This window comes from Perna viridis, chromosome 8, assembly GCF_037379345.1.
Source record: "Perna viridis isolate PV_CMFRI_1.1 ecotype Kerala chromosome 8, ASM3737934v1, whole genome shotgun sequence".
Lineage (NCBI taxonomy): Eukaryota > Metazoa > Mollusca > Bivalvia > Mytilida > Mytilidae > Perna > Perna viridis.
The window spans coordinates 25,812,325-25,818,714 of record NC_142452.1 but is presented as its reverse complement, the minus strand read 5'-3'; the positions used below and the strand labels follow the sequence as shown (position 1 = coordinate 25,818,714).

Below are 6,390 nucleotides of genomic sequence, written 5' to 3'. Positions count from 1 at the left end.
CTCGAGAAATACATTTCTTGTCATTTAATCAATGGAAATGAAGAGTAATAACAAAATTACCGAACTGATAAAGTCTAAGCAGGAGTCAAAAGGAATAGTCTAAAATATAGTTAGTACAGCAAATGATGATAAGAAACAGAAAAAAAATAGATTATACCAATTATCTACAATTATGGAGTCATTTTGTTGTTTTATCAACTATGAAAATACATTTTACATCATAAACAATTGCGTTTGTTATAACTGTGAAAACATGACAACAATCTTCAAAGCGTTAAGTGTGAATTGTAATAAAACGCCTGAAATTGGAGGATGCTTATATAGTTAGAATAACATTCCAGAATAAAATTTGTTGTCGCTGAGCGCGCAAAAATTTAAAACGTCAAAATATTTTGTATAACTTTGTTTTCTTAGACGAATGATCATTCATTGAAGCTATACATATTTTTTTTTGTAATCACAATGATATAAAACACAGCTTTTTATAGAAAGCCCCGTATATTCCCATTTGTGGAAACATGATTAGCGATGTTGCAGCATTATAAGCAAATTCAAAAGACATTTCGTTCCGCCATAGACAAGACTGCCCATACCATAAAAAACTCTTTCTTGTGAGTTATTTGGAAAAACAAAAATGCAAGCAAAACCTAATACATAACTTTAAGATAACATGACCAATTTGGTCTTTTTGTTGGTATCAATTAGTTCGATTCCAAACACAAATAACATGTGTAAGAAGGGTATACATTGTTAATCTAACAAAAACAATAATTTGGTCATGTTTTACCTCGATGGGATTTGACAATGGAAAGGTTAGCAGCTCCTGATTTTTTGGTTTGAGAACTTATAAGTTTGGTCTTGTTATTGATCGAATGTATATAAACCATGGAAATGTAGAAAGAGATGTCCTTGAGACAACTAATCTGATACTGAAACAATCATATATAGAGACCAATATGCACCAAGATGTATCAATTAATTTCTAAAATATTCCCTCCAAAATGTTTTTGTACATTCTTTTTCATTTATTTATATAGGTTACTAACTATTTCTGTTTTAAAAATACCTATGTACTAAGTAAATGTTATTTGTTGCAATCGGACTTTCTCACAAAACGTAGCTTTCAGTTCATGCCTTTGATTCATATTGAAAGATGAAGTTGTAAAAGGAGACACGTTATAAGTAGAGTGCATTATATATCTAACCAAGAAATGCCTACCTGTGTATTGTTTCGAGTGAATTTAAATGATTTATCATACAGACATATATCTACTAGAGTGCGCTTAGTGTTACTTTGAACTTACGAAATACGACTGCGTTACCTTGTTCGCTTAACAAACACTACGCACATTACATGGTAAGATATCTTTTGCATATTTCATCTTGCACGCTAATATTTTTTTTTCAGTTTCAATATTCTTACAAATGTATATCTATCAATCTCAGTTTCAATCAAGAAAACAAGAAATATAGATAAATGAGAAAGTTCATAATTTGGGCGTTTTTGGAAAATTTGATGAAGCTGATTTCTAGGTAGTAGTGGTATAGTAAAATAGGCGCAAACACTGAATATAAGATATTTTTGACGAGATTCATGACGGTATTTCAAAAATAACAGTACATGTATTCATATATGTAACCTTTACAGAAACCTTCAACATTTCTGCAATTTTTAGGATGTGTTTTATGTGGAACGGAAGTGGTCACATATCTGTTGACTCAAGATATTTTTACAGGAGTTGTAACTAAAAAGTTTACACAAAATATGAAGCACGAGAGTCAGCGCGCATGTGGCCATTTTTGAGAGTGCAAAACTGCAAAAATTTTATGTTTTCCAGCCTTTTGAACAGATTTGTCCAATCTCAGCCAAGTTTAATGGGCATATATGACAGTATATGTTCAAAGTATTACCAAAAAACCAATAAAATCAACTGTATAGCACATTAAAGAGCTGTGAAAACAACATAGAATGTAGACTGTTTGAGGCATAATTGTACCCTTACCGAAGCAAAAATATTGACAAACTTGTATGTTTTGTTGTATAAAACGAGTAGTGTACGCTTGATATGATGCATATGCGTTTTTATTTCAGTCTTATTGTATGGTACAGTTTTAAATGTAATCATAAATGCAAGAATTTCCACGTGTAAAAAGGGGACCAAATAACGTAAACCGTACTTGCTAATGTGAAACCATAATTTATAAATTTTAATGAATGCTATGGAGAATTAAGCAATTACAATTCATAAAACTAGTACAAGAAAAGCTTGATATAAGTTGAATTGGTTTAAACCAGTTTAGTATTAAATCCCGTAACGTAAGAGATTTCTTAGTATATCGATGATTGTAATTGCTACGATAAATTTCCAAAGATCCACATGAAGCTAAAAATATAAGATATTGTCTCGTATACATGGCAATTGTGTTGGACTATCAGGCACATCCCAGAACACAATTGTTTTGGAAGCAAAACGTATTAAATCCATGCTTATTATTGGTGTCTGAAGAAAATAAAAACAGTAACAAGACATATACTGCTACCATGCATTCTAGAAAAAAAACAAATCATAAAGAAGGATCAGCAAAATGCACCAACATGCCTTCGCTATCAACCTCTATATCTAAAGCTGTCAAAGAGAGTCTGCATTCTGACTATGACACTCATCAATCTTGTATATATAGTAGTATTAGTTCAGTTTTTATAATGAAACATTGAATAATTTCCTGGATGCTCTCAATAATAGATTATTATTGGAACATGATGGCATCAAGACCTACCGTTAGTCAACTGAAATTCTGGATTAAATACATCGTTTTTACTTAAAGAAACACCGAGAGGCAAACATAAAATACTTGGCAGATATTCCTATGTTTTGTTAAAAAAAACTGTTCCAAATCATCTTTTTAATTTACCGAAGAATATACATTGTGATTGATGTTTGAACAATTAGTCGGCAATCAACTGGTAACACATTGTACACCACTACTTACAGACTTATTCCTTCAATCTCAGAAGCCTGGCGTTATAGCCGAAGCTATTTGAAAGAGAGACTTTCGCCATATAAATGATATTTCGTCGCTTAATAAACTTTGATTTCTAGATTTTTCTACATCGCATTTTATCAAATATGTGTATATATTTATAGATGAATTATACTATATACACAATGAGATGAAGTCAGCCTCGTGTCTTAAGCTTTTAACATGACAAAAGTAGGATAAACATCTCGTTCTATATCGTCGACTTCTTTCCTTTGTGGTAACATTCACTTTGCATCTGTGTATAGAGTTTTCATATCGAAACTCATACGTTTTGACAGAGCTGACAAAACAAATTATGACTTTTTCTGAAACTTGCTATTTATAACTACATGAATAATTATAAAGTTATCAAAATACAAAATCTTTATGATCGCCGTTCTGTTGTACCAATCTACATTGTCAGAACTGATTGGTATATATTTTCCTTGTTTAGTCGATATCTTTGGATTATGTTCCTTTTTACCGCTCGAATAATGATTTTCGTCATTACCTTTGGGCTTTTGTCTCTTGATTTCCCTTTGAATTGGCTATTATAAATTCAATAATAGTAATAATAATTGTATATGAAGTTGTTTCTTCTACTCTACTCCCTGTCTGTTACATGAAATGTTAATAACATATTGTAGTTGTATCAAAAACAACTATTCTATGGTACATTGGAGATAGGGAAAGGGGATGAGGAATGGGGATATGGGGAGATGAGAAAAGGGGATGATGAGGAGGATAGTGTATGAGGGAAGGGGATTTGCAATGGTATGGAGTGAAAAGTATTTATAGATATAAAATTATATACTTTAATTAAAAAGTACAGTTTAAATGTCGAAGAATTAAAACAATATTTAGTTAAGTTTGATAATATAACTATTTATTTAAAAAAAAAAACATGCAATTAAGATTCAGTGGGCATCGGAATTTTTGTGAATGGGAGCTGGAAATTATCTTTGGGGTCAATTGCGCATTGGGAAGAGTGAATTGTATATGGTAAATATGGCGAAATTTATTCCTTGAGTATTTATAGATACGAAACTATATATTTGTTAAAAAATGACAGTTCCTCGAAAATGTTGAGGAACTGAAAAATCAATAAAAGACATTTAATGATAATTTAATTTCAGAAGTTACATGGTTTCTGATTGTATAAAAAAATATCGTAGACCAAATTTTGTATGTGACTATGACGTCATTGACATTTTTAATGATTTATTTGTTGAACTTTGATCCTAAAATGTAACATCAAGAAATCATTATAATATTTTTTTATTTGTTGTCTTTTTGCATAAGGAATTTTCTATGGGGACACATGGGAATGTGGATGGAAAAATTAATAGAGAATATGGAGAATATGGAGAAATTAGTTTTTTTAAGTATTGAAAATATACATATTTTAATTAAAAATAACAGTAAAACAACAAAAGAATTGAAAAAATGAGGCATAAATGCGATTTGATAATAATTTAATTTCAGCGTTATTATCTCGTAGACCAAATTGTGTAATGTTAATTCATTAACCTTTTTGATGATTTACTCTTTGAATTTTAAAACTAAAATTAAAATATAAAGAGTGAGTGTTTTATTTTCTTTGGTCTGTTTGAAATAACCTCAATGCCCATGATGCATGCTTGAAAATAACGTACTAGGCACGTTATGGAGTGTGCATCACGTAATTGATGTTATTTCTTGATAGACCAAAGTAATGAAATTAGGATTCGAGTGGAATTTGATTTTTTCTGTGGGAATGGGGAACTCTCTATTTGGACCGTCTTATTGTCATTAACCCATGTGCATAGTATGTTGTTTGTCACACGAATGCTGTCTAGGGGTCTGGTTACACTGACATGTACATTGCAATACATCCTCTGCTATGGTGAAAAACACAATGGTTCATGTTCGATACTCCTTAAGTAATTGGTATTATAGGCAATGCACGTGGTGTGTCAAAAAGTACATGATATGGTTAAATTATTGTATCACTAGTTATATTTCATGTATTTCTATTACAATGATTAGTATTGCCTAGAGTATAATATGATGCTTTAAGATAATAAATATTATGACAGAATATGTGTCAATAATATACAAGTACCTTTTCAAGATATATGTGTTATAATATAGTGTTTGAAATATAAGTAAATGTTATAACCCCACTTCAAAGGTCTGAGGTCGTTATAATTATTTGATTGACTGATAGATGTGAATTTTATATCAGATGAGTGAAGATATCTACAGTAAGATTTCATGTCTTACTACACTGAAGGTCAACATAAATTGACGCTTACCTGACTTTTTCGTTTGCAATGTGACAGATGCCGCTGGTGGAGCTGATTATGCTCACCTTTTCGGAGCATGGACTGTCATTTTGGGAATGCTGTGGTAGTTCATTTATCAAGTGATTTGATTGTTTGTGTGTGCTGTTCTTATATTCAGTTTCAAATGCTATTATAATTTATTCTATAATTGTCTGCACTGCTTATATACGTATATTTTTTTAGAATATTTACATTTTATTATATCTTATTATTATTGTAATCTTACCTATGTTCTAAATTAAATCATGTTTCCTAACTGAAAAAATCAAGTAAAAATAAGATACACTAGACAACACTATGGAAGTTGTAATATTTAAATTCATAATTATTATTACAATATGAATATTGTCTTCTCATATCAAACAAAAAACTTAAAAGACTTTTTAGTATTTTCCTCTCCTATAAAATAATTGTTTAACTGCGTGTAATATTATGGTGACAAATAAAAACGTTTATCATGCATTCATACCTTTAAAGACTTTTTAAAGAAGAGTTTTAAAACCATGTTTTTAAATTAAATACGTTAACTACATTAAGTAAGGGAATTTATACCGCACAATCGGAGATTCAATTGCATATCAATAGTTACACCGAGGTGTACCTGGTTGACAAGGCGTCGTTCAACAAAATGGACTTTAGATATTTGAATGAGTAACAAAGATAAATTAGCAGATAATAGATTTTGGTATGTCGTCACGTAATCATAACCTCTGCATGCGGTGTTATGTCTACTTCAAACAAATATTACATGCTATAAATGTGTAGATTTAAATCTTATTAAATATATAACCTTGACCTTTACCTGTGTTACAAGCTTTCAAATGTTTTGAAAGGGGAGATGGGGAGATGAGAAAAGGGGATAATGAAGAGGATAGAGTATGAGGGAAGGGGATTTGCAATGGTATGGAGTGGAAAGTATTTATGGATATGAAAATTATATACTTTAATTAAAAAGTACAGTTTAAATGTCGAACAATTAAAACAATATTTAGTTAAGTTTGATAATATAAATATTTGTTTAAAAAAACATGCAATTAAGATT

General features: G+C 30.3%; 1 protein-coding gene across 4 annotated transcripts in view; it reads left to right on the top strand.

The window, feature by feature from the left end:
• Positions 1 to 1,207: 1,207 nt before the first annotated feature.
• The window catches only part of LOC148609988 (uncharacterized), a 48,137-nt gene continuing 42,954 nt past the window's right edge, over positions 1,208 to 6,390 (top strand). For 2 of the 4 annotated variants that reach the window (XM_088541738.1, XM_088541732.1), the window contains exon 1: positions 1,209 to 1,357. The gene's annotated coding sequence lies outside the window, so the exon portion shown is untranslated. Of the gene's footprint in view, positions 1,358 to 6,390 lie in introns of all 4 variants that reach the window. The other 2 variants (XM_088541729.1, XM_088541735.1) reach the window with 2 other exon arrangements.